Genomic DNA, 18,129 nt, shown 5'->3' with positions numbered 1-18,129 from the left:
AAGCTTGCAGAACAGTTGTCAGGATGAAGAGACATATCATAAGGAAGCACATGCAAATACAACGTACATTATTATTGATTCTTCATGTACGGTCAGCTAAGCGACTATAAATACCAGATCAAGACCATCAAAGAAGAAGTGGAGCAACAACAAAATAATATTGTGTGAAGAAAACAGATGACACACTCATTTCATATCAACTTACTAGAAGCAGTTAGCCCAGTTGTATGAGAACACTTTCGTGTTGTATTGATTAGATCAGTTCTCACACTTTCACATATAATCACTCACATATACAAAGATCTGTGCTTATTGTTTAGCTGAGTGAGTCTTCACATAACGACATTAAACATTATGTTTGTAGTCTTGATATAAGAGACGTTAAACATTATGCGGATTGTCAGGTACTGCCTGCAATCTTGAGTGCTAGGAGTTCTAGTTGGGTGCTTCCATTCTGAAGTGGATTTGTAGAAGGTGTTATATAAATCAAAGTCTTCTACTGGTTCCTACCTGAGGTGGTAGAAGGGGTGACATAGGAGTAGTTGAAGTCTCCGAACGTCCATACACATATCTTGTGTTTTTAACTGTTTAACTATTGTTATCAAACTGATTTGATCCTTTCAGCTGATATCAGTTCAGTTCTTCCCATAACTGAACTTTAAAATGTTCAGTTTTCTTAACGAATGATTATTTTGAGTGTCTTCCGCATAGTTTGAAAACCAAACTCGATTTAATTCATTGGTGTATTCATTCTTAGAACACAAGCTATTGCATCTTATATAGAATATTGTGTTTGAATCACCTCAAGGGTGTCAAAACCGATCTTTCAAATATTAAACCATAGATGCATACAAATTACATTAAATTAATTAAATCACCTACCCCAAGGCTGCTAGCCAACTACATTTCTTTTTGAAAAATGGAATTGGTCACACGAATGTGTAGGTTCAAAGCACTTCATGCAAAGATTAAATTACACCACTATTTCTATCTTTCTCATACCCTTTTTGGTCTTGTCATTTGATGAACACTATATTCTCTTAGGCTATAATCAAACATCGGTAAAAAAAAAAAAACAAATCTCCAATCGCATGTTGTTGATGTTATAAAAGCGATCAAACTGAAACGTTTGAGATGTGTTTGAGTTGTATTGTTATCATCATTTATAACTTTTGATAAATCAACGAGCGCTGAGACCTATAATTGGTATCAGAGTACTCAATGTCACATGTTCGATTTTATTTGATTGCAAGGAGTGTTATTATTGGAAGGATGATTGTTGAGGTGCGATAATTGTTTATGCTAGAATAATGATTGAACCATAACGTTTTACATGTTGTACGATTTAAAAGTTTTGATTTGCAATGTTACCACTACCTGCTTTGTTTTTTGTAAAATGACAAGCGTTCGATTCCTACATAGGTAATTGATGCATATGCATGTCGTGTCCTATATCTCTTTTGCTTCCGGTTTCTACAATGAATTTTCATTTGTTATTTCAAACGTGTTATCAAACAGTTTTTTAATTTTTTATCGTCCGTTCGTAAAATATTTATAAATATTTAAATTTAGTTTTTTATATTTTTCATACATTAGAGAAAATAGAACAGGATTTATAAGAAAATATTGCAGGGAAGGAAGTTCTTTTTGAAATACTAATATCCTATTATTGTTTTTTATAGCATAGATAGTACCCTAGTACCGTCCATTCCCATTAAGATTTAATACACTTTCTTTAGCCCTTCTTCGATTCAATCAAGTTTTTCTCACAGGGAAAGCTTTTCTCAAAGTCCATGCAAATTATTCCGTAAAGGGTTCTGCAAAAAAAAAAAAAGGGCTAAATTAAAAAATTTTAATTTAATATCTAATCCTTTAAGGGCTAGTTTGGTAGGTATGATTAAAGTTGGATTGTTTAGTTGTACATTGTTTGGTATGTTTTTTCCAAGATGGTTTCACTAAATGGTTGACTCTATCTGGTGTAGGTGTTGGAGAATAAATCAATGTGTTTTTGGAAGGAATAATTTAGTCCTACTACAGTAATCTGCTTTGCTACCTTTACATGACCAAATTACCCCTTTGAAGACACGTAGTAAGAAATTGAAAATTAAACATTTGCCTAACCTAATTCACTCCTCACTACAGACACGATGGAGGCAGCGGGCGATTGAAGAAATGTGCTCGCAATTACACGATGCAAACCAAACACTATAATCTCTCTTCCGATCTGCAAAACCAGAACAGTCTTCGGAGGGAAAAGAAAAAAACCCTTTCTTTTTCATGAAAATTTGTTCCTTTGTTGTTAAAAAGCCGTTTAACGTTTGAATTTTTGGCTGTGCTTTCGATTTTTAGTTTTTTGCCGATAGTTGTCTGCATCGTTCCCTGAATTGTAAAGCCAAAAATCTATACGCAAGCGGAATATAGCTTCTTTTACTCCACTTGTACCATGCTCTGAGATTTTTGTGATAATTAGTCCAAGAAGCTTTACATTGTTTTTTTAAAAAAATTCCGAACTCCTACTCATATGTGTTAGCTGGTGTCGTCTCAGAAATTTATTGGTTTTCTCACATCCAGTTAATCTCAGTATATTTGTTTGCCAAATTTCAGCATGTATTTCTCCATTTGAGCTACACTGAATTTAATCGCTTGCCATATGTCTAACTTTGTTTCTGTATTTGCTAAGTATAAGTGTGCGACATGGACAGTAGACGTCGTAACATTATAATCTTTCTGCTGCTGCACCAAATGATGATACGTAACTTCTTGATGTTATGCCTTTTAATACGACACCGCAAGAGATTACTATGCAAACGGAGGCGATCAGCCCGTACAGGTTCCGCTTCGTACAGCATGACACCACGACTCAATGCACAAATGAACCATTTAAGAAGTATTATTGAAGAAGGAGATGTACAATGTGTCGTTAATTTGAGGATGAATAGAAATACATTTTCACACTTATGTTACTTACTAACTTATGTCGGTGGGCTTGAGCATTCTAGATATGTTAGGATTGAGGAGAAAGTGTCTATGTTTCTGTCTATCCTAGCGCATCATAAGAAAAATCGAATTATTGGTCATGATTATGTACGAAGTGGTCAAACCATCAGTGCACATTTCCACGAAGTTCTTGGCTCACTCCTGAAATTGCTCACTAAACTGTTTATTTTACAGATTAAGGTTTTTTTCAACGGCCAAAAATTATTAATCACAAGTGTCTATTACTTTATGGTGCAGGGTTGTGTTGGTGCATTAGATGGAACATATATAAATGTTAATGTACCAATCTCAGATAAGGGAAAGTACCGAACTAGAAAAGGAACCATTGCAATTAATGTTTTGGTAGTGTGCAACCGAGATATGAACTTCATTTACGCTCTTTGTAGCTGGGAAGGATCGGCCGCAGATGCCAGAGTTCTTCGTGATGCATTAACACGTTCTGACGGACTAAAAGTTGACAGAGGTCTAGCTAATGCTTATTTTTTTGATGTCATTCAACTGTACTCTTTTAATGCAATGAAGTTGATATGATTCTTTAAGCGTAACAAATTTTTAACAAAATCTATTGCTTTAATGGTAGGCTCTTACTATTTGTGCGACAACGGATATGCAAACGTCCAAGGATTCTTGACTCCATATAGAAGAGTGCCATACCATAGAGATGCTTTGGGGCAATCACACTACTGCTCCACAGAATTATAAAGAACTCTTCAATTGGCGACACAGCAAAGCTAGGAATGTCATCGAAAGAGCATTCGGTCTTCTTAAGCAAAGATGGGCCATCCTACGAAGTCCTTCATTCTATCCATTGAAAACTCAGAATAGAATAATTATGGCGTGTATTTTGTTACATAACTTCATCCGATCTCAGATGCCCGCTAATGTTGTTGACGATATTGAAGAGGAAACATTTAGCCCAACTCCACATCATGATACAGACTATATTGAGGATTTTAACTCTTCCGATGAATGGGATAGTTGGAGAGAGAACTTTGCAATGTCGATGTACCACAACTGAGTGAACTGTTATGTGTTATTGTACCTAGATTGTGAACTTTATTTCCTTTGTTATTTACCAAGTACTTATGTTTGTGTGCACAATTCAGAAAACTTTGATATTATGAAATATGTACTGGATGGTGTGTTAAATTTGAAAATGTTGTGTTCAAAATATGTTTTTTCATTTCTGATGTTAGAAATCATTGTTCCCTATATTATTCTTACTTTTAAATTTCATTTGTAACAGGCGACCATAGCACAGAGTCTGCTAGCAATGGATAGCGCAGCGACATACACAAGTATTACAGCGACAGGTAAGAAAACAGATAAGTTAAGGCGTAGTTGGACAGCCCCAGAGCTAACTTCCGATGAGAAGGTGCGTGTTGCTGAGATATTAGTGGAGAACCCCAACAAATTAAGTCTGTTCTTGCGGCTTGATGAAGACGGGAAGCTCAGTTTAAGCAAACGGCTACTGAATCCATAGATTCTGTTGTGATGCGGTTTGAAGTAAACATTTTTTGGCAATGGCACTGCATTGTTTTGGGTCTACCTCGCTCATTCCTTTTCTGAGACCTGCTGTTGAAGCCAATAGGTGTTAGTATGCAGCTTCTGTTGTATCTTTGGCAATTTGAACAGACCGTTAGTGTGTGGCTACTGTGTGGGTACTTATTGCGATTGTTAAATGAACTATATGATGCTGGTTTTTGGTCATAAATTTGGACATGATTTTTGTAGTTTCTGCAAATCTGTTTATATTCCGTTGACAGTGTTTTGTTGTGGAGGGAATTGGTCTTATTTTTATAGCTTGTCGAATATATTATATATTTATGTTTTGTTCTCAACTTGGCAAGAATGGGTTAGTGCTCTCTTTAAGGATTTGTGTAAGATAATTGTTTCTCAACAATTTTTTGTCTAGTTGCACGTCCCTTTTGTGAATTGCATTACAAATCCACCAGATTCTAATGACAGCTGTTTATTTTCCTTCTCTTATGTTCGGTTTTGACTGTGTTTTGGATAAAGCCTTTTCACTTGGGTTACATTCATAATCTCTCTGCATGGGCAACTGAACCTTCTCGAGCGAACCATTTCTTTTCAAGGATCAAAAACATGTAATTTCCGGGAGGATCTAAGTTTCTGAGGTGAGGAACAAGTTCAGATCTTGGGGTAGGCGAGGGGGAAGGAGAAAGAAAAATAAGAAAAACGTAACTGGAAGGGTATTTTGGAAATAAAAAAACTGACAATAATGTAATCCTACATTTAAAAATCACACCAAACATCATATTATATATCACACAACATACATATCCTCCTCTATCATACATTTATGAATCTAATTAATAATCATTCAATTATCCTATCACACGAACTAAGCACACCCTAATAAGATAATGATTTAGAGAATATGCTTGCAATATACAGGAGTATTTGCTAAATTGGGGTTCTATAACTAATTCTCTTGTTTAAAATGCTAATTAATCACCCCAAGTATTTTTTGCTAAATCTATCTTCTTCTTCTTTTTTAATATATTAATCTTAAAAAAGTCGAATAATTTTTTCACTAATGGGAAAACAAAATTGTAATTATCTCTTCTTCTTCTTTTTTTTGGTGGGTTTTTTGGATTTCGAGAGATACGATTGTACCAAAAAATGATGCTTTCTTTCATCAGATAATTACCAATTATATTACATTATACAATTGAGATGAGCTATAATTATTGATTATCCCTATATGGTCGGCTATAGATATTTATTATGCGTCATCTTTAGGCATGTTGAGTATTCTACCGACATTAAATTGTTAATTATCTATTATATATTTAATATTATATTATTAAATTTGAAATATTTAGAATAACTAATTTTTAATATTATTTAATAAAATATTAAAATTTTAATGTAAATAACATATAATTTAGCAGATATAACTTTTGTTTCGTAAACATCAAGTTGTAGGTTTATTTTCTTTTTTGATTTTTTTCCTCTTTTTTATTTATTTTTTAATTCATATATTACTGTGTAGTCTCTCACTATTTATTATAATTACATTTTGATCTTCATTTAAAATATAAACCAAATGAATTATAAAAAATACTGTACAAACAAGCAATATGTGCGTCGGTACACTAGTAATATCTTAAATATTACGTCTATCCACTTAAGTTGTACACGATGTTTGTGTGGGTGTGTGCATATACGTACTCTACATATATATGAATCGATATCATTTAGAGAAGTCTATTGTTACAACGGAAGTTTTTACATTCCTATACCAATCAACGGAGGTTTTTACATTCTTTAGTAAGTTGAAATGGTGGAATACCACTTTTTACGTTTTTCAAGAGGACGCATCTACGTACAATGAATGGACTATGGATCAACTATTTTTCCTTTGGTTGCCTTTTGGACTTGAACAAAATTAAGGTAGAAATTTGTGTGAGACGGTCTCACGGGTTGTATTTTGTGAGACGGATATCTTATTTGGGCCATCCATAAAAAAATATTGCTTTTTATGCTAAGAGTATTATTTTTTATTGTGAATATCGGTAGGATTGACCGGTCTCACAGATAAAAATTCGTGAGATCGTCTGACAAGAGACCTACTGTCAAATTAAATAGTTTTCCCCACTGTTTTCTTCCTATCTAATCTAACAAACATATACGATTTCTAGAACTTGCATTATATTTAAAATTCCTTTTTTTTCCTCGATCCCTATTTCATATATATAATCAATTATGTTTCCCCTAAATCTATAAAATTCTTGTATTTATTTGGATATGATTTAGAGAAATTTGTAAATAAACAACTTAAAATTTACGATGTTCATGCATGCATGCATACTTGATTTTTGGCCGAAAGCATGAATGAGAAAATACTCGCACTCTGTTCTTTTGAAATTTAACGTGGCATTTTGAACAGAATAAAAGCAAGCATTGAACTTGAAATTTGAACACCACTCTGCCCAGCTGGGCTTGGCAGATCAAATTAGTTTGCGAGTAATTATCATTCGTGGCCACATATGGGTCGTTAATTCGTCAAATTTATGGAAATACATTTTGAATTTAAAACTTCTATTTTTTTAAATGGTTAATTATATCATCAAAAGATAGAAAAATCACATAATTACATATGTATATATATTATTAGTAGATATCTTGTAAGACGGTCTCATTGATTTTTATCCGTGAGACTGGTTAACCTATTTACAATAATAAGTAATAATTATGATGTAAAAATAATATTTTTTCTTAGGTACTCAAATAAGAGATGTGTTTCGCACAATTGGAGTGAGAAGCTACCACATTAGCTCGTAAAATTGTTGTCACAAAATAATTTTTAACTTTGAAGCCTAAGCCTTTTTTATCATCTCTTCCCATCAAAAGTATGGAATCAAGCTTGGATGTGCTCGAATTGAACTTGGATAATGTTTCAGTTGTCTTTTGAAGCTCTTCTTTGGTCTTACCCAGTTCTAAGTCCTTTTTGCTCAGAATTACTTCAAGTTTGGCAACCACGGCTTTTAGATTGGCGTTTTCCTTCATAAGAGTTGAGTTAAGCTTGTTTCTTTTGGTCCAATCCTCAAACAACTCTTCATAAAACTTTTGAACACTCTCAAGAGTCATCTCTTCATCATCAGCTTCCAATTCATCATCTACACTCGAATTTCCAGAAGCTGTAGATTTTAAACAAACTGATTTTTCGCAGATGTTGCGGCCAGGAGTGGCAACACCTAGGGCAACACTTAAAGGATTTACTTGCAACCAGATTTTTTCTTCATTCCTTGGTCGAAACTGTTGTTGGACATGAGGTTTAGGAGCTGGTGGTCGAAGTGCTGCATTTGCCAGTGATGCGTCCATTTAAATATTTCTGTCAAACAAAACAAAAACCAGAATCAACACTTAGCATATCAAGAGTAGGCTCTGATACCACTTGTAAGAACTCGTGTTGTTCGACAGATACCACAAATAATAAAAATATCATAATAGGATATAAAATAGTGAATTTGTGTTTAATTAGAATTAAGTGTTGTGCCAGATGTTACAACATCTCGGACAACATGCAGCAGAATATTATATTTTAAAACACAACTTGACTTTAAATGAATAGATGGACGAGATTAAATTTGCACAAGTATAAATACTTGTGCGGTGCCTCAGGGCAAAAATTAATCACTAGAAAAACAAATCGTTTACAAAAAACAATTACTAGTGATTCTCACTAAAATCAATTTTCTCAACACGTTGAGAAAATAAACGGCTTTCTAAAACAACCAATAAATTAAAACTTAAGCAAGAAAGCAAAAACTAAATGCCAAAAGGTTGGAGCAACAAAACCCGATCTTCAGCCAACACTTGCACGCGTGTTGTCTGAAATGTCTCCAACAATTACGGCAAAACTTGATATCAGCAATCTTCAATGCAGCACGTCCTTTAAAGAAATACTTCTCTGAAATTCCAAGGAGTGCGAAAGTGAGCGTATGATTGATCCAAGAGTCCCCACGAACATCACCTCACGTAAATCACCTAGCCGTAAATCACCTCCACAAAAACTCTTCACGAAAAATACTTTCACGAAAAACTATCCTACGAAAATCTCTTCATTAAAAATCTCCACGAAAAATTCCTCACGTAAGAAAACTTCTCATCAAGACAACAACAGCTTTGTAAGTCTTTCTCTGAAATTTGTGTTGCGTCAAAAGCCCCCACTTCATGACTTAAAGCCTCTTATTTATAAACGTATGGTTTATCAATAAAGAATCTTGCACAATAAGGAAACAAGGATTCTATTAGGAATAAGATATCATATCATAAATATCATATTAAAAGAGAGCTTATCATATTTATCACTTTATCTAGAAAGGCAAAATCTTATTAAATATTATACACAATCAAATCAACAATGAAAGATAATATTAGAGAAATTATTTAAGATAAGAAATTATTTTAATTAAATAAAGAAAATATATTTCCCTTCGGATATTATTTATATGTGTCCATATCGCACTCATACATGAATCTACTTGACGAGTCTAAATACACTTTTTAAAGTGAGTTTGATATGAAAACGAGTTTAGATTCGTCTCATTATCCTATATACAAGGTCGTGAACTTAATCCAGTTTATGTTAATCAAAGGTTTAGATAATATCTCACATGTTTTGATAATAATAATAATTACGTTATAAGCTCCCTGTCGAGCGTGAGGCACAATTCACGAGTTTTTCATTCGTACAAACCCAGCTTAATGAATCATTGGTTGAAGTCAAATCCGACAACATAGACAAGATCACAATATAGTATTAAAAAGAGAAACAGCACAGTGAATATATTCTTCTTTTGATGGTTTTTGACTGCTATATATTTTAGGCAGGCACGACCACATTAGATGATATTTACTATCTAAAACTCTATTTTAAAGTAATTTTATTTTAAAATAGCGCAATTTCTGCACCAAATACAATATTTATCTTCAACTCATTTACTTCAAATCTTACTCTAAAAAATATTCTCGGAATATTCTTTTTTATTTAGTTATTTCTTAATATAAATATTTATAATTATTTCTCCGATCCATATATAATTAAAGAATATTTATTTATTTATTTCTTAATATAAATATTTATAATTTTAAAAAACGGAAACTAGAGCTTCCATCTGCGCCAAATGTGACGCAGAGGGAAATGAAGCTGCGTTATTTTGCAAATAGCGCATTGGAGATGCTCAAGCATCAAAATAGCAAATGCTATTTTGATGCTTGGGTTGGGGATGTTCTTAGATAATATCTACAATTCACTTTTCGAGGAATCTAAAATATATCTGCGAGTAGGCTTTTCTTAGCATTTCAAATGTTCATAGCATTTTTTTTTTAATTTTTAAAAAATTACTTGCATATTTTATTATTTTTTAAAAAATTAAGCGAGTTAGGCTGGGTTGGTTATTTAGCGACCTATCCCGTCCTCCGGTTTGGACATCTATATATGTTAGTCAACATATTTGGAAATTTCTTAATATCTAATATAAATAAATGCAAATCGCAACAGAGATGCGTAGGCGTAAGAGCAAAGACTCGTGATTTTTTTTTAAACTGTGATCGTAGTAAATTAATCTCTTTTTGCTAAAAATATAATGACATATCCATGCATCTTTATTTCATGGTTATTTTTTTCTATACTTATTTTTTAAAAATAAATCATTCTAGATATTTCATTCTAGATATTAACTGGGTCGACGCGTATTACATGAAACTTGCTCTTATAGAAATCCGAGCACGTCTTGAATTCAGGGATGAGATGACGAAGAATAAAATAATAGAAGTCCATGAAATTAAGACTTGAACTCTTGAAGTTAACTATTGGTCACGTCGGTTGAAGCCCAGAACAAATCAAATGATTCAGTCAAAGGAATGGAAAAACCTCCCAATCCCACGCTGATGTTAGTGGTTGAGAAGCCAGTGCTAGGAATCGAGCTGAAAATGGGGAAAAACAATTTCAAGAAAGTGAGAAAAAACTGTTAGTGGGAGGCGACAGTTGGCGAGGAAAAAATGTTATTAAAAGAGCAGAAAATTGACAGAATCAATGAGTGAACTCTCAGCAGCAACATCGTATCATAATTCTCTCTGAAATTATGCAAAATCTTAGTTACTAGTTTCAACAAATTTCTAGCTAGTTTGATATTTCCAATTCTACTTTCCAGCAGCTAGTTTAGTTCTTTCGGATTTTAGATTTAATATTTCGACTTTACTAAATCGTAAAAATGTTTTTTTTTTTAATTTTTTTGCGTAATAATCTTGTAATGATCATGTCGTTTGAAGAACTGTTATTTAATTACATTAATTAATTTTTGATTAAATTGCATCCAAATATTAGAATTGACGGTCGAATGGGGACTCGCAATGTCGGGTTAAGAGTTAGATTTTCACACTTTTATCACATTTTGACACGATCCATGTATGGCGCGCCTCTGTTTTCAATATTTTGCTCAAACAATAACATAATTATTTATTGTGATGATTAAATATTGTAAAACATGTGTCAAACATGAGATGATACAAAGACGTTGAATCTCTTCATTCACACCAAATGGTTCTTTCAAGAGTATGAAAGTTTGCGCATGGTTATAATTTTCACAAGAATAATACATAATTTATATTATATTATGTACAAAATTAGTTTAAATTCTTAGATATATTATAGTAAGAGTGTAGTGAAGTTTGAGGGAAGGTGTAAAACTCAAATGGTAGCAAAAGATATGTGTGAAAACTTCCCTTAAAAAAAACTCGTTTCGTCCGTGGTAGTTGGTGTTTGTGTGAACAACATAGATGCATGAAATAACTAGAAGTTAGAAACTTTTTTCTTCCTTTCAACAAGATTTTTTCAACTTCAAGCTAATCCTAACCAAAGAACAAGAAATCAAGTAAAAGCATTTTTAAAATTACTCTTCTCTAACCTCTTATCAATGTTGACACGATATACCTAAACTGTGAACATTGCACCATATGTGGTTCTTTCGTACTGATTATGAGTCTATGTTACATCAGAGATCTACTCTTGGTTGTTGTTTTGTATAAGATGGTGATCATCTTATACAAACTTATCGAGAGTAAAACTCCTGGTATAGCATATACTCACCTCTTTCGAACATACCTTTTCAGGTTTTACACTAATATTAAGCCTATGCACATGCCATCATATTATTTAATTAAAAGGACCCTTAAAACGGGACCGTTTCCACAAGTCAGTATTCGTGATTTTAGTTGCTCACTAATTCCCCATCTTTAGAATAAATCGAAACAAAATTACACGACAAGAACTTAAGTTTCAAGTTTAAGCATAACCGTCCAAAGAAATAAAATTCAATTTTACTTATTGCATCTAGTTTGGGTTGATTTCTAATGAACTTGTGCCAGCCGCTCCATTCTTGCTGGAAGCAACCTTGTAGTACTAATGCACACTTGGGTGTGTCACACACCACATATCTCATACCAATAAATTGTTAGTCAATTCAGTCACATACCGTTTGGTGCGAAGTATGAAACGTAGTAGATTATGCATATTTGTTTCATCCATCAGAATATATTTAAGTGCTAGAAATTTTCCTATTAAATAAATTAGTATTTTAGACAGAACTATTCTCTAGTGTTACACTTAGACCGATGCATCGGATATGAACAAACATTCGAATAATTGATTTCAAATGACATTCATCTTGTGTGTATTTGAAATTCACCGATATCTTTTGAAATCGATGTACTTGTTTTGTACATAAAGTAGATTCTCTTGGATTTAGCCTATTTCCAAATAAGTTGTGATCTAAACCATAAGATCCATGAATTTGTATGGCCTGCTGGTGAACCAGATATATTCGGACCCATTAGTCGGTATATATTGTGGGCCCAGAATTACTGGGCCATGTCCGTTTCTTGGAGTTCAAATATTAATGGGCCCAGTATTACTGGGATATTATCGCCTCCAGTTAGAAACTTCGCTGAGTCGGAGTTGTTATTAAATTATAAATCTTTTATTAATTTGATTTATCATTATTTTGTTACTAATTATTTAACAAGCACCATGTTTTCATGATTTAATTTAAAATATTTGAATTAAATTTTTTTTTTTATCATTATCCTGGAATAACTCGAGCTCAAGATAATAGTCGATATGCAAAAAATCGAATTTTGATGGGCTCGAATTTTCAAAACTTATTTGTATCAAGCTTGACTTAAAAAATCATCATTCAATTGATTTTTTAATTCTAATACATGATAGTTATTTGATCTAATAGAATTATTTTGTCACTAATATCGATCCAAGTTATTTCATGAATAAAATGTGACCAATTAATCAAAATACTTCAAAACCGTACTGATACCCCATGGATGGGCCCATTACCCTTGGCCCATCCCTAGCTCAAAAGGAAGACAAGCCCATCAAGGGCCCATGTATTCTCCTATAAATACCAGGTTTGAGTGTTCAGTTATTGGATTCACTATATTGTTTTCAGCAGCGCCCTTAGCTGCTCCCCCATATATCCTCAGTCTCTGACTTGAGCGTCGGAGGGGCTACGCCAGGATACTCTCCTGGCCCCCTCCTAACGGTCTTATTTGTGATTTCAGGCCCAGGGTAATTTTGAAGCCCGTGTCTGGATTAGTGACGCTTGCGTGGATCGGACCCTAAATTTCCCGTGAGTATCACTTGGCGCCGTCTGTGGGAACACTTGAGTTGAGACGTAGAGATGGTAGGCAAGAAAGGAAGTAGAAGAGTTACCTCGGCATCATCGCGTCCTCAGAGGGGACCCGAACAATCTCATGTTGAGACAAGACAAGAACAACCGCATCTTGAGACGAGACATGAACAACCTCGTCAAGAGGCCAGAACTGAGCAGCCCATCCACGAGACGAGGGTCGAGCAAACCCATCCCAATGAGAATGTGGGAAACTTGACCCTGGAACAGCTGAGCCAATTTATCACTCGAACAGTGGATGAGGCCATGAAGAGGAATCAAGAGTCTATGTTTGCAGAAGAGCAGGCCGCTCGCCAGGAGCGAGAGGAGAATGTGAAGGGCAGTCAGAGTAGGGTGGAGGAGACGCGACCCCTCCCAAGTGAGGAGAATCCGGAGATGGAGGAGATGTGGAGGGAGATACAGATGTTGAGGCAGCAGTTGGGAAGCAGAGCACCGACACCCAAGAGAGGAAGTCCCTTTTCACTAGCCATTTTAGAAGAAGAACTTCCTCCAACTTTTCGACAGTCGAATGTGGGAGAGTACGATGGACATACTGACCCCGAGGAACACTTGGGGAGATTTGAGAATGCGGCCATGTTACATCAATATTCAGATGGAGTCAGGTGCAGGGTGTTCCTGGGCACGTTGGTGAGGTCAGCCCAGCAATGGTTTAATACCCTGCAGCCCAACTCCATACAGTCTTTTGACGATTTTGCTACAGCTTTCTTGCACAGATTTGCCAGCAGCAAGAGGTACCAGAAAAATTATTTGACCCTGTTCGTGATGAAACAGCAAGAGAATGAAACTTTGCGAGAATTTGTCCAGCGTTTCAACAGTGCAGCGCTGGAAATACCAGCGGCTACCCCTGACATCATGATAAATGCCTTCACACAAGGACTGAGGGGAGGGGAGTTTTTCAAGTCGTTGGTCAAGAAGCCTCCGTTGAGCTATGATGATCTGTTGGCTCGAGCTGAGAAATATGTAAACTTGGAAGATGCCCAACGGTATAGAAGGATGGAGAGCCGGCCCGGAGGAAGTAGAGTTGAGGGAGCGGAGAAAGGAGGAAGGAAGAGGGGTGCGGGGGAAAGAGAGGAAGACAGAACTAGTAGTAGAAGACAATTCTCATCCCATGTTCCCCTAGATAGGAGTCGGGACGAGGTGATGGAGGTGAGGGAGCCCGCGGGGAGGTGGGAGAAGTCGCGAAGGGTTGGGTACAGTGCTAGATTATCTTCACGGGATAGACGAGAAGGATCCTCATTAAGGAGTCGACAAAGGTCTCGCTCGCCCCCTAGGCGTGGTCAAGGCCCTCCATGGATAAATCAGAGGATGGGTGAGCAGAGAGGGGAAGGTGGATGTCAAGATGTCCCTCAGGAGCTCGTGGAACCGAGGAGGGGAATGAATGAGGATAACCACCCTACGAGAGGAATGATTCATATGATCTCGGGGGGTGCTACTGATGGAGACTCTGGGCGAGCTCGGAAAGCACATGGGAGAAAATTGGAGAACTTTGAGATATATAGTGGTGCAGACTTACCACAAGACCCCGTCATCAGCTTTGGGCCGGAAGACCTCCGGGGCGTTGTGACTCCACATAACGATGCCTTGGTGGTGACGGCCACCATTGCCAATTATGATGTGGCAAGGATATTTATTGATAATGGAAGCTCCGTGAACGTCTTGTTCAAGAGCACGTTGGATCAAATGAAGATGAGAGGATTTGAGTTTGAGCCGGTATCCACCCCGCTGTATGGGTTTGCAGAACACGTCATCTTGCCTTTGGGTCAGATTGTTCTTCCCCTATCCTTGGGGACTGATCTTCGGCGGGTAACAAAGGTGATAGCCTTCACTGTAGTAGATACCCAGTCAGCGTATAGTGGAATTCTAGGACGACCAGCCCTGAAGGATTTTAGAGCAGTAGCTTCCAGTTATCATCAGAAGCTTAAGTTTCCTGTGGGAAGAGGAGTTGGAGTCCTGTGCGGGGACCAAAAAGTCGCACGTCGTTGTTATGAAAGAATCGTGAAGGAAGAAGAAAAGAGAAGTCACGAGCGTTCGCATGGAAGCTTGAGCTCAGTCTTGCAGTTGTAGAGTCATTCGGAGAAGCTTCAAAATGGGTAACTTTGTCCTGTGGAGGTACAAGAGGAGCTGAGAGGAAAGTTGGAGAATGCGCTGGGTAAGGCTCTAAAGAAGCATGGGAACGCTTACCACCTTAGAGAACATCTTTACTTCATTTTTGATGTATTTCGTTCCTGAATTTGTCTTACGTTATCAGTTGATATTTAATAAAGCCAAGTTCTTATATTAAGTTCGTGGTTGTTCTTGTATTATGAGGATTATATGAATTTTATTTTACCTGCTTAGGCTGCGCCTAGTAGAGGAGAAGAGTGGGGGGGAGAAAAGTTAAATTTTTCCTGCTAAGGCATCGCCTAGCAGAGGAGTAGAGGCTGAGGTGGAGAATATTTATTTTCCTGCTAAGGCATCGCCTAGCAGAGGAGCAGAGTCGGCGATGAGAGGAGCAGAGTGGAAGAGAAGAATTTTTATTTTCCTGCTAAGGTATCTCCTAGCAGAGGAGTTAGAGAGTGGGGGCGTTGAATTTTATTTTCCTGCTAAGGCCCGGCTTAGCAGAGGAGTTAAAGGGTGGAGGTGTTGATTCTATTTTCCTGCTAAGGCCCGGCTTAGCAGAGGAGTTAGGAGATGATGAGGTGAGAGTTTGATTTTTCCTGCTAAGGCCCGGCTTAGCAGAGGAGTTAGATGGTGGAGATGTTGATTTTATTTTTCTGCTAAGGCCCGGCTTAGCAGAGGAGTTAAAGGGTGGAGGTGTTGATTCTATTTTCCTGCTAAGGCCCGGCTTAGCAGAGGAGTTAGGAGATGATGAGGTGAGAGTTTGATTTTTCCTGCTAAGATCCGGCTTAGCAGAGGAGTTAGAGGGTGGAGGTGTTGACTTTATTTTCCTGCCAAGGCATCGCCTAGCAGAGGAGTTAGAGGGTGGAGGTGTTGATTTTATTTTCCTGCTAAGGCCCGGCTTAGCAGAGGAGTTATGAGATGATGAGGTGAGAGTTTGATTTTTCCTGCTAAGGCCCGGCTTAGCAGAGGAGTTAGAGGGTGGAGGTGTTGACTTTATTTTCCTTCTAAGGTATCGCCTAGCAGAGGAGTTAGAGGATGGAGGTGTTGATTTTATTTTCCTGCTAAGGCCCGGCTTAGCTGGCTTAGCAGAGGAGTTAGAGGATGGAGGTGTTGATTTTATTTTCCTGCTAAGGTATCACCTAGCAGAGGAGTTAGATGGAGGAGTTGAATTTTATTTTCCTGCTAGGGCCCGGCCTAGCAGAGGAGTTAGAGGGTGGAGGTGTTGAATTTAAATTTTCCTGCTAAGGTATCACCTAGCAGAGGAGTTAGATGGAGGAGTTGAATTTTATTTTCCTGCTAAGACCCGGCTTAGCAGAGGAGCTAGAGGGTGGGGGTAGTGAATTTTTATTTTCCTGCTAAGGCATCACCTAGCAGAGGAGCAGAGTTTGGGAGGAGAAAAATGTTATTTTCCTGCTAAGGCATCGCCTAGCAGAGGAGAAGAGTGGATGAGGAGAATTAAATTTATTTTTCCTGCTAAGGTGTCACCTAGCAGAGGAGTTGGAGGGTGGAGATGTTGAGTTTTTATTTTCCTGCTAAGACATCGCCTAGCAGAGGAGCAAAGTTTGGGAAGAGAAAAATTTATTTGGTTAGTCGATAACAAAAGATGTTTAAGGAGAGCAGAGTTTACGGGGATCGACCTGCCCGGTCAGGTCGTGGGGGTGTGGGGGCAACGCCCCCATAATTTTTTCAGAAATCACACAACCATTCGCAAGGGAATATATCAAAATTCTCAACGTACTGGACGAGCGCTCGATGCGTTGGGCGAGCGTGAAGAGGCGAGCGAGTGGCTGCGGGCTGAGCGGGTGTGCGAGGCGAGATGGGGGGCGCTGGACGAGCAGGCGCACTTGGGCGAGGGTGGAGCGGCGTGAGGCGTGCTAGGGGCGCCGGGCGAGCGCTTGGCTGGGCGAGCGTGGCGCTCTGCGGGGGCGAGCGTGGCGCTCGGAGGGGACGAGCGCTTGGCTGGGTGAGCAGGCATGCTGGGGGCGCCGGGCGAGAGCTTGACTGGGCGAGCAGGCATGCTGGGGGCGCCGGGCGAGAGCTTGGCTGGGCGAGCGTGGCGCTCGACGAGGGCGAGTGCTTGGCTAGGCGAGCGTGGGCGCTCGGCTGGGCGAGCTTTGGCGAGGGGGCGAGGTGGCGAGGGCGAAGCTTGGGCGAGGTGCTGGCAGGCGAGGGGGCGAGGGGCGAGCGTGGCGAGGAGCTGGCGCGTGGGCTTGGGCGAGCTCGGCTGGGCAGGGAGACGGCGAGGCAGGCGAGGCGGGCGTGTGGGCCTGGGCGAGGGGCTAGCGTGGCACCCAGCAGGGCGAGCGGGAGGATGGCGAGGCGCGACGCGCGGGGCTGGGTGCCTGGGCGAGCGAGGGGCTCGGATGGGCGCTTGGCAGGAGACGAGGGGCAGGGGGCTCGGCTGGGCGAGCTCGGCAGGGCGAGCGGGAGGATGGCGAAGCGCGGCGCACGGGGCTGGGCGCTTGGATGCGTGGGGCTGGGCGAGCTTGAATGGGGTTTCGGCGAGGGTAGCGAGGCGAGGACTCGGGCATGGGGGGGAGAGCTGGTGAACGAATTGAAGAGAAAACTATAACAAGATTGCGATATGATTTAATTTGTTTCCAAATCTTTGGAGACTGACAAACGACCGGAAGAAAATACACAACTCGTACCCGGTGACCCGAGGACAACACATCTAATCGAACTTTGAACCTACGATTCAGTTCGACTCGGGAGGGGAGACTGGTGATACCCCATGGATGGGCCCATTACCCTTGGCCCATCCCTAGCTCAAAAGGAAGACAAGCCCATCAAGGGCCCA

This window comes from Primulina tabacum, chromosome 11 (assembly GCF_025594145.1).
Source record: "Primulina tabacum isolate GXHZ01 chromosome 11, ASM2559414v2, whole genome shotgun sequence".
NCBI lineage: Eukaryota > Viridiplantae > Streptophyta > Magnoliopsida > Lamiales > Gesneriaceae > Primulina > Primulina tabacum.
Note: the sequence above shows the minus strand (reverse complement) of the source record.